This window comes from Acromyrmex echinatior, chromosome 10 (assembly GCF_024713525.1).
Source record: "Acromyrmex echinatior isolate Ae372 chromosome 10, ASM2471352v2, whole genome shotgun sequence".
Lineage (NCBI taxonomy): Eukaryota > Metazoa > Arthropoda > Insecta > Hymenoptera > Formicidae > Acromyrmex > Acromyrmex echinatior.
In genome coordinates, this window is record NC_141861.1 from 560,549 (window position 1) to 573,525 (window position 12,977).

A 12,977-nucleotide genomic window follows, 5' to 3' on the forward strand; every position below is an offset into this window, starting at 1 on the left:
TCGGCCCTTGTCATCGTCATTGAAGATCCTGCTACCGTGGGGTTTCTCCCTCGGTGCTCCTGCGGGCATTAAGGGAGTTCCAATCGCAAGGTCGGACTCTCTTACACAGAGATTTCAGCAAGCCGCGCTGTTCCGCGCCGATACACGTGTATCGTGTATGTATTAGATGCATACGTATCCGGGATCTACACAAAATCTTTTAGCGGCCTGTAACCTTTACCCCTACTACTGGAACAGCAACTAAGACCGGCTTAACCATTTATAGAAAGTTCTATATCCCATTGGCGTGGAGCCGTCAGATTTTTTTTTATTTCATATTAAAAGTTAGCACATAATTTATGAATATTACATTACATAGTTGATAACATCATATCGCAAGTAAATAGGCTTCATTTAGTTCCAGTTTGCGCTCTTAATCTCCCTTTATGCTGAAACGATACATGTAAAAATATTTAAATTCCCATAAAAATAAAACTTATTAATTTGCAGCTTCTAGTAGCACAATTCATTGGTGCAATATGGGTCCAATGCACATGTTTAAACAATGTATCACTAAAGAATTGTACTATAAGGATCAGGGTTAGGAAGTACTTTATAAGTTACTTTTTAGATTATTTTTAGTTTAACTTGAAAAATTAAGGCTAGTGGAAAACCACACTGGATGTATTATCTGGAGACACGGTAGTGTCTCGGTGCTAAGATAAGCGAAGCGTCATGGCGCGAGACACTGTCGTGCTCCTTTACGCGAGCCGATATTAATATACGATCCTAAACGAACTAATTACGAATTATTTCCAAATGTTTCGATCATTTTAATATGATTATCTTTAATATACATAAAAATTGCATGTAGATCATAAATAGTCGCAATTCTCTTTAGCCAATCTTAATACATTATTAAATTGTTTAACGGTCATCCTCATTAGAAATCATTGTACATTGATGATATTTTTAATCATACTTTTAATCATACTTTACTGTGAAATGTTTCGAATCAAGGATCTTGGTTTCCTGGCCATAGCTATTGAGAATCCTTAATATTAGTAATTACCTTATAATGACTTTTTCACTCTTGATAAGGACATGATTACAATACAATATTTGAAATACATATATAATTACATTTTAAATTATTAAAGTTAAATTTTAGATTATATAGTGTAATATAATAAAAATTATATAAATAAAATTATATAAAAAACCGTAATTTAAATTGATAAAATTGTCGAAATTTTGTTGAACTTCTTAATTGACATAATATAATAAATTATTTTCATAAAAAAAATATTTTTTATATATCATATTCGTTTAATATAAAGCGCATTATTATATTTTACACACATTTGTTAGGGAACATTTATTTGCGTTGGTAAGGTACGACATATCGAAGTTTATTATAATGGCGATACGATTTTTCGAATTGCGTTTTTGAGAGTCATCTCGTTATCGAGCTGAGCGTGACAAAGAGAAATTACCTCGCGGTGCGGCATTTATGAAGCGCCGCTACCTGTCACCGCGTGCACCCCCGTTCTATTTATTTTCATAGGGCTCTTTTTTTACATTTCAAGCGCTCCTGTCACTCAACCGCAGTTTTCCGCACTCTTTAACAGCGGACAATCGCTCCTGTCACGGCAATACCGCAGCGACGGAATTAATCGAGATTGAAAAAGTTTGATCTCGCTTTGACGTACAACCAGGCGCCCTCGAGACGACGTAATATTGATTTGTAATAGCGAAGAAGTGGGTCATGCTTCTCCATCAAAAACGTCCTCTGTCCTATGAAAAATATAACCAAGCCATAATTTTCAGCCCCGCAATATGCTTCCCTATCGTTACTACGTAGCAAACTATTATAATTGTTATGATATCTCTATATTTGTTATGTTATGTGTAATGAATAAATAAGAAGAGAAAAAGATTTAATTATTATGTTATATACAAAACAAAATTTAAAAATATGTCTAAAATAATTTACAAGTAAACATAAATAGTAATTTTAATTAACTTTCTTGAAAACACATTTTTAACAAAGTTAATACACTCGGCAATTTTTAGCTTATTTTTGTTTAAATTACCTGCTTTTTTATCTGCTACAATTTGTGCCCTATTATGTGCATTACAAACTATGTATATAGCGTTCGTAATGCACTGCAAGTATTTGAAAATATAATGTGACAAATCATGCGGTCCCTTTTGCCATTGACTGACCATTTGAACCCTCGCATACGCGCACAAAAGGTTACAGATACGAAATCTTCAGTATAAACTCAAGAGCCCATGCACTTGTGCACTTTCCAAGCATTATAATGCCAGTATTGTGCGCTATCTTATAAGCTAGATATAGGTAGGTATGTATAGAATGAAGATACATATGGGTAAGTATACATAGAGTGATGATATAATGTATTACACCGAGGGGTAAGGATGGTCCCGAATACCATTTGGTATACATAAGAGCATCTTTTTGTACTAGCAGCTTGCCACTTCGCTTCGAGATCGAATCTAAGAGGGACACATTGTCCGAACATTTTTATATTTTTTCAACACATACACACTATGTATATCATTATAAATGCGCAGAAAGACATTCACGACGTAATCTTTATAAACATGTAAGACATGAGATATTTGATTTATTTTACAAGTACCCAAGCTTTAACACATTAAAAAAAATACAAATATTTATCACTAACTCCAAAATTACAAAATCAATTTATAGGCTATTTTATTTAAATAATGTAAAACTGAAGATGATAATCACCTTCTACTTTGACATTGACATATATTATTAAGGTGACTCTGAACAACATACAAAAGTTTTTCATCCATCAGTTATTGTTAAAAAATTATTAACAAAAAGATTTCAGAAATATGCCAACTTGTGATAGTGTTAAAGAACAATTTGTAAATATTGAACCACTTTGCGTATTGTAAATCGCAAATCCTTCCCGGATATCCGGTGCGTGGATACAGTGAATTCCACACCTTTCTATGGGAGAGCTCCATCGAAAATCTAGACAAAATAGATTTGAGTTGAAATCTCACTTCATGTGGAAAATTGTAAACCTATGTGGATACAAAGCCAGGCGAAAATCCCCTAATCTTCATTTTATTACCACACCGGTATAAATGCAGTGCCTACCGAAATCTTAATTTATCAAGTATTTTACTAGTTTTAAGTAATTTACTATGTTTAAATATATATACTTTAAATATATACTTAAATATATATATCAATAAAAATTTTATACTGCCTACCACAAAAAAATTTGAAACATTTTTATATTTTAAGAATTTGTTTAATCTTCGTATTTTTATAGAGTTTTAAAACTTATTCCTAGGGATGGGATATAAGGCTACTCATGAGTAGAATCTAAAATTTCAACCGGATGTATATATAACCAAATACTAATAATATTTTATCCAACTATTCGGATAGTAAAAAAAAATATCGAATAATACCGGATATTCGATGCCTATTTCTTACAGTATTTATTTTATGTAGATTATGATACATGATTGCATTATTTACTTCAATATATTGACAAATCAAAATTTAATTGACAATTTCATTAATATTAACAATAAAAGTTGAATATTGACAGTAAAAGCTGAAATCACATGCTGATTCTACAATCGATAGTTTGAAATCTTTAGTCTTAATCGATGAAGTTGGCCAATCAGCGTTAATCGTACAAGTTTACTATTAGTCGACTTCACCGATAAGACTTCTGATTACCGACTCATTGTAGAATCAGCATAATACTAATAACAGAGTGGGGTTGTACGCAATTTATGAAATTATCTCCACAATGCTTCCATTTTTATTCTCCGGTATAAATTCTCGCGCGGTAAATAACGGAGTTACCCTAATAGCAAATTAGATACATAGCTTTACTTGCTTTTGTAAATGCAGAAAGTACCGCACAAACGAATATGCTCGGACACCGATCGGATTGTCGCCAGAATCCGCTTTTATCGTACAGATTAGCTGATGATCTCTACGGGCTTCCATTGCGTAGAAGTATATCACTCGTTCTCGGCGAAAGAGAGGGGGAGAAGAGAGAGAGAGAGAGAGAGAGAGAGAGAGAGAGAGAGAGAGAGAGAGAGAGAGAGTAATGCGTCGTTGCGATAAACAAGGGTGAAAATCGCGGGCCATGGTAAAGTCTGCATGATGAAAGCCGTGCGAACTGGGGTGTGGCGAGCCACCCCTCCAGAATTGGCGAGATTTCAGTGTCTGCTCGAAATCCATCCCTTCGTCGTCGCTGCCCTCCCCCGCCCCCCTCCCTCGCAGTTCGCTTTGCGTCCTTCCCTATCTCTCTCGTCGTTCCTGCGAAAACCACGCCGGGCGTGTCACGCACGTTGTATTGTTGTATTGTCGACGGCAATCTCGCTAAGCGTTTCACGGCGGCACAGAAATCCCTCGCGCGCACGTGTTAACCTCTCCACCCACGTCACGCACACGCACATAACACATCTCACGCATCACGCATTCAAGAACGCATTCCCGTCCGTGTCCATTCCCTGTGAAAATCTCCCTTGTCGTATGCAGCGTTCCCCTGCAGTCGACGATGCTGTGCATCACGGTGCACTTGCACTTGTCTTTATTTTCTGCCTCATGCATCAACGATTGTCGCACGCAATCACGTGCAACGTATGTTTGCCTGCGTTTTTTCTAGTGGAATTGTAATTTCAATTGCTGATTGTTATTGGGGAAGAATAGCTATTGTTTTTGCATTCCTGTAACACTGAAATTTTATTTGGAGAAGATCTAGTTTAAAAACATATTTTTTATTAAAAATAATACATGATAAAAACACTAGATTTTCTACAAATAAAATTTCAATATCGTAGACATGCCAAAATAATAGATATTTTTTCCCAATAACAATCAGCAATTCAAATTACAACTTCAATATATACAGTGTCTTATTTTAATTGTCTCAGGAAAATATCTTGAAAAATATAAGATACGAAAAAATGTTTCAGATGATAATATTATGGTTTTAAAAGGGACGTATTTTGGCCACGTTGTCTTTTTTTTTAGGTAAAAGTGCTACAAAGTATAAACCTACTTCCACTTATCTAAATAAGATTACATGATTTTTTTTACATAATATAATTCCTTTAATTACTTTGCACATATAAGTATTAAAGTAGAGATATTAAAATATTAATAGTTTATAAGATAGTTTATAATAAGGTAATACCGTATACCCAATATGAGCGTCCCAAAACACTCTTGTTTATAGATAATTACATTGTGAATTCAATAAATAGCACTAGTAAGGACCTCAACATTCAACAAATAGCAGTAGTAAAGCCTCATGCAGGCTGTCCATTTAACTCGATTGCATCAATATATTGCTCAGTTTGTTTATTCTGTTATTATTAATAAAGCAAAATGCAAAATATCGTAATGTATAATAATATATCATAGGTTTTTTATAATGTAATTATTAAATATAAATGGAAGGAACTGGAATCCGCAACTGGAATGCACAAAGTACTATTTTCTAGTTTGGAAAATAGTGCTTTGTGCATTCTTTTATGTTAATAAATATATAATCGATATAAATTAATGAACTTATAATTTTATAACGGTAACATTAGATCATCTTATTTCTCATTTTTCTAACATTTTTTTTACGAGAAAGGAAAAACAGATTAAAGGCCTTAAAAAAGGTCTTCAATCAATTTTTAAATTTTTTGTTAACTAACTATAAATTTTAGAAAAAAATCTCAATTGGATACACTTTGAAGACATTTTATGAATGTTTGTATATCTATAATAAATATAAATATATGACGATGTCGTACAGCATTGTAGACCTTTGTGTTAAAAAAACATGGTTCATCGGCGTAAAGAACTCAAGTTATAATTATCTGAAATGAAAATTTCTTGAAAATTTCGTATCTGTATGAGTGTAGTTTCAATTAAGCGTAGCGATTTTTTAAAATAATTATTTTTTTACAAAATAGCAGCGGTTTAAAGAAAAAAATTTAATTTTATTATATTTTGAGCCTCTTAAACATCTGACTCTTTGAAAATTAACAATTAATAAAAAAAATCCATAACCGCTTAACTGACACTATTCATTTTGTGAAACTACTATATTTCATAACTGAGGCCGATCGGTCGAAAATTGTTCGAGTTATAGAAAAAAGCCGCCAGTTGAAAAAAATAAGAAAAATGCGTTTAATAATAAAGTTTCAGTATTGATTATTTAATAAAAATCTATCTATCTATATATCTATCTATCTACATCTTTTGCATAATTTCTTTCTTAAATCAGCCTCTATTATAGCACAATTGCGCCCGTTCGCTAAAACTCACATAACTCGAGAAATACTTCGAATTTTATAAAAATCTGTCAGGAGCATATTTTTAAAATATCAATCTTTTGAAAAAAAATTTTTTTTTCAATTTTTTGAAAATTTTATTGTTTTTTACTCCCTTAAATATATAAATTTATTACATAATAAATTTATTACATAATTTATATATAAAAAAATATTAACAATTTACATAATTATAATTGATAATTTTACCGTGATATTATTACCAAATTAAAAAAATTAGGTCGTCTACATTGATTAACGTTTAAAATACTTAAAAAAAAAATGTTTTAATCCCTCGCTTATTCAAAATGCAATTGAGCGGTTGTTAGCTCGTACATGTCATTCACAGGAGCCACTAAATACCGATCGGCGGTCTTTGCTCGTTTCACTCCCTTCAATCTTCTCGATCTCCCTTCAACTATCTCCTCTTAGCCCCATTAAATTAAATTGCACCCTAAATTTGATGCTGCTGGACGCAATAAAAAGATTAGTGCTCGTTCAGTTTTACTTAAACAATGTCGGTTTATATTTTACCAAAGTAAAGAAACTCTTAAACCTTAATCACATTTAAACATACTTAAAGCAAATCTTGATAAATTATATTGTTTTATTTCAGTTTTATTTAACTACAATAAATTAAAATTCAAATAACTTTAATTTAATTAATTATGTGTATTGTAATTATGTGTACATTAATAATTGTCTGTATATTGATAATTGCAATTAACGATTTATTACACGTATTTTTTAACAAAATGGAAAATTATAAAAAAATTACAATTTATTCCTTTATGTATTGTATATATACATATATGTGCACACACACACACACACATATATATATATATATATATATATATATATCATTTCACGTTATGTATAACACTTATTCTTATAAGAAAGTCTAAATTTCTAATTATTTTTTCTATAAACTATACACTTCATCCAAATATTGCTATTATCATACAACATTGGGGGAAAATATAACAACTTAATATTTCTATCTGTACTAATATTAATGAAGAGATATATGTATCATACTTTTCTTATATAATAAATTATATATCACTCATTTGCCGGAATAATGGCATGGCTCAAAAAATTAAGTTATTACTTATTTTTTCAGAAAATAAGTTTAATCGTTTTTAATCGTTAAAGTGTGTGTTTTATAATATAATTTTAAATGCAAATTTATTTATAACAACTGATTTACAGAAATAAAAAAAATATATATTAAGTATTTTCACTAGAACTGCTCAATAACAACTGAGATGAGATATTGTTAAAGTAAAACAATTCACGAAATGTGATAATGCAATATTGACATAAATAGTTGCTTTCTTGCAATGAGTTTTAGTATTTCAGATATGTTGATCTATCACAGGATAAAGAACTTCAAAGGATTGTTCTATTTATGTAAACAATTAAAAAAATAACAATTTTTTTAGTTACTCGTTATTCCGGCAAATGAGCAATATATATAATCGCCACTTATAATAGCTTTATATATGCACGAATCAGAAATTCCTATAGAACTGATCTTTTCATACAGAATGTTTCTCTTTTTTCTGCCTCGAGAAAAAGTTCCAAAAAAGATTCATTCTTGATTTTTGAATAAACCGTTCTCCGGAGGCACTGAGCGAACGTAAACTAGGCGTACTAAATATATAATCGTTAATCTATTAGATTATTATGGGAATTAGAGAAATGAACCATAGATCAATTTATTGGCCATTGGCTACCGCTACCATTGTCGTCGCTGATCTCTGTTGTTACCGGCGCGGGTCCTTTAATCCTGGCCTTTTAAAATCTTCAACGAATCTGCTGTCAGCTTCATTTATCGTCAAGATCGACATGCGGATTATTGAGCATTTTGATTCTAGGACGTCAGTACTGTGAACTTTTCTCAATGTGAGACTTTAGTGTTGATACTTCAGAATTCGCCATTAGTATACGTATTTGTTCTAATTGATGGTAAATTTTACGAAAAATGACAATATTCGGAAACAAGTTGCTGTTCTGAAATGAATAATGGAATGGAGTTAAAGAACAGAATGATGTTAAATTTAATTGCGTTTTAATAATTTAAGTTTTAATAATTTTTTGTTATATATTATGATACGTATAGTAATCAGATATTATTATTACTTTAAATTTAACATAGTTACAGAAGAAGAATTCAAGTAATAAATAACCTATAAAATCATTGTTTATTTTACATAGATGTAAATATAATATATTAAGATGTTTCTTATAAATTTCATTTCATCAAGATGAATTATAATCATGTGTAACATTTCATATGCCGTACATAAAAAATTACTTTAATGAAAAGTAAATAATTAAAATATATTAACCATCATAACATTTTCTTCATATTTTCAGAGAATTCTAAAGCCGTTTATATTATCAATAATCTGTATTATCACTATAGAACTTTTGAGAATGACAAAAAATTTCGAAATTGAGATCTTTACTATTTCTTGATCCAATATGGAACTCTGGTATTGTCACGCCGTAACAATATTTGCTTTATATAATATTTGCTTTATATATAGCTGTGCAATCTATAGATACTTACGAAATAGTATAGTTTACAGACTAGTAGTTTGCGAAGAAATAACATGAAATTCTTAGAATTGGACTTAGACACATAAAATCGATATATAATTAAATTTATTATTGTACAAAGATTTATGTGTGCGTGAAATATTGATATAGTAATAGTCAGTGGTATGTAGTGATATAAATCGTCTGTATGTAAGTCTCACTTACACTACGACTAATCGTTTTTAAAACCTCCTTAAGAATCATATTAAAAAAATGAAACGAAAATTATAAATAAAACATTTTTTGTTATTTATCAATATTTACTGTTTTCCTCCTTTATATTCATTACTTTTAATATATTTAGTATATTTTAATAAATTTTAAACTAATTCTCTATAAAATATATTTTGTTATATTTTTCAAATTTGTTATAGTTTTTCTTTTAAATTGTATTTTTCAATTTCAAATAAGATCGAGGAAACCAATTTAAAAGATTTGATCTTGAGTTGTAATCTGTTTGCTTTAGCCTCGTAGCATGAAGCATTATTTTTTGGGAAAATACAGTTTAATATCTATTTTAATAAAAAATGTTCTGTAGAAGATTGTAAAAATTTTTTCCAATATTACTATACAAATAGAGGATTAATCCGTTATATTCATTATGTCTAATAACTTTAGACTTGATGTAGTATATATACGAATTTTGATTTTGAAAACATTCGTAACAAATAATGGGCCGTAATCGTAATTATATCTGTATATACAAAAAAAATTGGAGTAAAGATAGAATAAAGATGATCATAAATGTAGCTATTCAGAATGTTTAAAAAGACTGAAGAAAGTGCATCTACTCGCTTGTCTTTTTCTAAAGTTTGATCGCTCCATTGAGAATTTTCAGAATGTTCAGAGTAGAACAGGTATAGCGGGGGATATAATAGCACTTGTATCGTCTCAATGCATCCTTATTATCGCCACTGTCGAAAGAAGTTTTGAGAACATGTTCGTTCGCCATCATTCATTCGTCTCTTTTTCTCATCAACATGAAGAAAACAAGTATATGCGACCATGGAAAAAATCGCGATACATAAGCATATAATTTTTATACTAAAATGTAATCGAATCGCTGGATGAAGCTACCCGAAATCTGTGATACCGTCCGTAAAAAAAAAGAAGCGAAATGGAAATTGTTCACGTATCGCATCGCAATTCGCAGGAGCATGAGGTGAATGAGAACTGTAACGCATAAACGGAATCAGTACGAGGAGTTTTTAATACATTTCACGTATCCACACATGAACTCTCGTGATCTCACCCGTTGCCGCTCATGGTTTCGCGTTAATCCTCTGCACCAAGCCGCTTTCCGCTAAAGCCGCTTCTAGACGATACGTTTGCTCGCCAAATACTCAGCAGACAGATCACACGAATATAATATACGTCCGTATAGTAATCTAATAAAATTTATGTAAACACGACGTATTCCCATTTGAAATAAATGCTAAACGAATATATCGTTGTAATAATATAATTAATAATTAAAAATATTATTTAATAGTAGCTACCAATAATTAGTTGTTTTTTATCCGCGCTATATAATGATAATATTGATTTTAAAAATTTACCTTAGATCTTATGAAATTCTATTATTATTAATAGGAAATAAAGACCTAAACTGGAGCTTAAATGCTTAAATAATTCTATGTGAATTTTTACTATATATACTATAATCTTTATGTACATACACATATACTATATTTATAGTCACTTGAATTGCGTGTTGAAACTTTTTCGGACTTAAAAACGCAGCTAAACTACTGTAGTAATATTACAATTAAATTTGGTGTTCAATATGCATCTATTAGAGAGACATTGATATGTTAGAAATCTGTAAATAAATTTATTTATTGCGAAAAATATTATCTCAGCCGGAAATCGAACTTGAATCTCTAGCATTCCTTACAAACGTCCTGAGTCTTTAAACGATCCATATTCACAGCGATCGGAAGAGCAGAGTGAAACATTAAGAAAGATAATTAAAAAAGAGTAAAAAAGGCAAGATGAATATATAAAAGGCGGAAAAGGGACACTGGAAAAAAGGGCGGTACGCGCGGGAATTAGGAAAAAGATGAAGGTAAAAAATTCGTCTCATAAACACTTAAAATGTGCCGAGTACATCAAAGTGTAATGAGAGAACGCAATCTCATGTGTGCTAACCCAACCAGCTTCAGTTCCTTTTGAAATGGCGATAAGGCAGTCAGCAAAGATGACAAGAAAGGTATTTTTTTGTCGCTTTGTTTGATTCGGTATTCACAGAGATAGCTTTCACTTACTGTACTGCCGATCATGATTAAACACATTCGAAAATGTCTCCTGGCTGTCCGCCAGTGCGATGCTAACCAATCCTCTCTCATGACACCCTTTATACCCTTTCGAGGATGTGCACGTGATTTCATGCATGCTCTTTTACTGATTTCACGTTTGTTCCCTTTTTGCTTGACCTAAATCTCGAAAATTCTATATTTCGTCGTAAAAATATTTCTGTTTAAAATTTTTAGTTTAGAATAAGAACTTTTTTTTATAATTGTAACATAAAATAAGTTTTTAATATTACTCAGGTGCTTAACAAATTTTTTAAAAATACAATCAAACAATTAACCTCTTCAAGTTTTTATATCAATTATTATTTTTATTAAAATTTACATTCGTTTTCAAATTTTATTTCATCTGAAATATAAAATATGTTATTAACTGTATGTATTAAAATTTTTTTGTATCTTAGAATGTTAGTTTAATTTTTAAAAATAGTAACCGTTTATTACAATCATTTTTACTTTTAAATACATACATATTTTTTATTATTGTACATCGAGAACGAGCACAATATATTCTGTTTTATATTTATTTGATTACTGCTTATACTGTATTTTTACATAAATATGAATTTTTAATGCAAAAATGAAAATAAGAGGTTCAACTTTTAATGACCTTGATCTTGACAAATATTATTCAAATCATAATCCTGAACATAAGAGGTTTTATTGGTCAGATATCTTGAATAATGCTAACGCTGATGGTACCGAAACTTTCAAGCATTATAATTTGAAAAGTGCTTAATGAAAAAAAAAAAGATTAATTATAGTGTTCTGAAAAGAGATAAAATTACGAGAATATACAATGAGAAATAGGAAATTTCATTTGGATAAAAACTAGCGATAATATGTTTAATACCTCTTATTTTATTTTTTTCACTATATTTAAATAATTAGCTAATTTTCGAATTGTTTATTTTTGTTTTGAGTATATTAAAGTTTTTACTTGAATATAACAAAAAATAATATCTATTATATGTTTTAAAAATCTCAAAATAAACCTCAATTACCACCATATGCTTAAAATGGCATTAATTGGAACAGTTATTCTAGTGGAATATATTGTATAACATGTGATAATAAGATGTAGCAGTAAGAATATATAAAATACAGAATATAACATATTGAAGCGTTTTTTTTTGCAGAGAATTGATTCTTTGAGTCGCGATTTTATTCGATTTTCGTAAGAGCCTGACGATAATGAGGAAGGCGATTCGTCGAGATATACAATTTTACAAGAACCAAGAAGTCGAACGAATCGGTGGCACCCCACGCATAAGTATCAAGATTTGCATAGGCATTATTACTGGGAGTGAGAAATATTGCCGTTCCCAATAGGGATGTCATTATAATACATTGTCGTGCATCCATCGCCACCTCCTTGTTAGATCCGTGTGCGATGATTCACACTCGACTACTTTTCTCGTAATTTATTGCAACAAATTTTAAATTTTTGCCACATCACATTCAATATGTCGTCAATTATGAAATACAAAAAAATTGTGATTATCAGAATCCGCGTAGCATCCGTTTTGACGCAAAAATACGCACATACATTATAATGTTATGACGCATCTTTATTTTTTTATTAATTTTAAAAGATACAAATTATTTCTTAATACTATTTCATTTAGGCTGGATTGTTCCATCTTTTGGTAAACTTCACCTCACTGTCTTACTTTTTTACTCTCTTATGCTTTTATTCTTTTACTCTTTTGT

General features: G+C 30.4%; 1 long non-coding RNA gene across 3 annotated transcripts in view; it reads left to right on the forward strand.

The window, feature by feature from the left end:
- LOC105148004 (uncharacterized) overlaps positions 1-12,977 on the forward strand; it is a 50,649-nt gene that overhangs the window by 11,017 nt on the left and 26,655 nt on the right. Inside the window, exon 4 of one of the 3 annotated variants that reach the window (XR_015546420.1) lies at positions 1,569-6,194. The exons of the other annotated variants lie outside the window; for them this stretch is intronic. This is a non-coding gene — a long non-coding RNA (uncharacterized LOC105148004). Of the gene's footprint in view, positions 1-1,568; positions 6,195-12,977 lie in introns of those variants that run through there. 3 annotated transcript variants of the gene reach the window in all.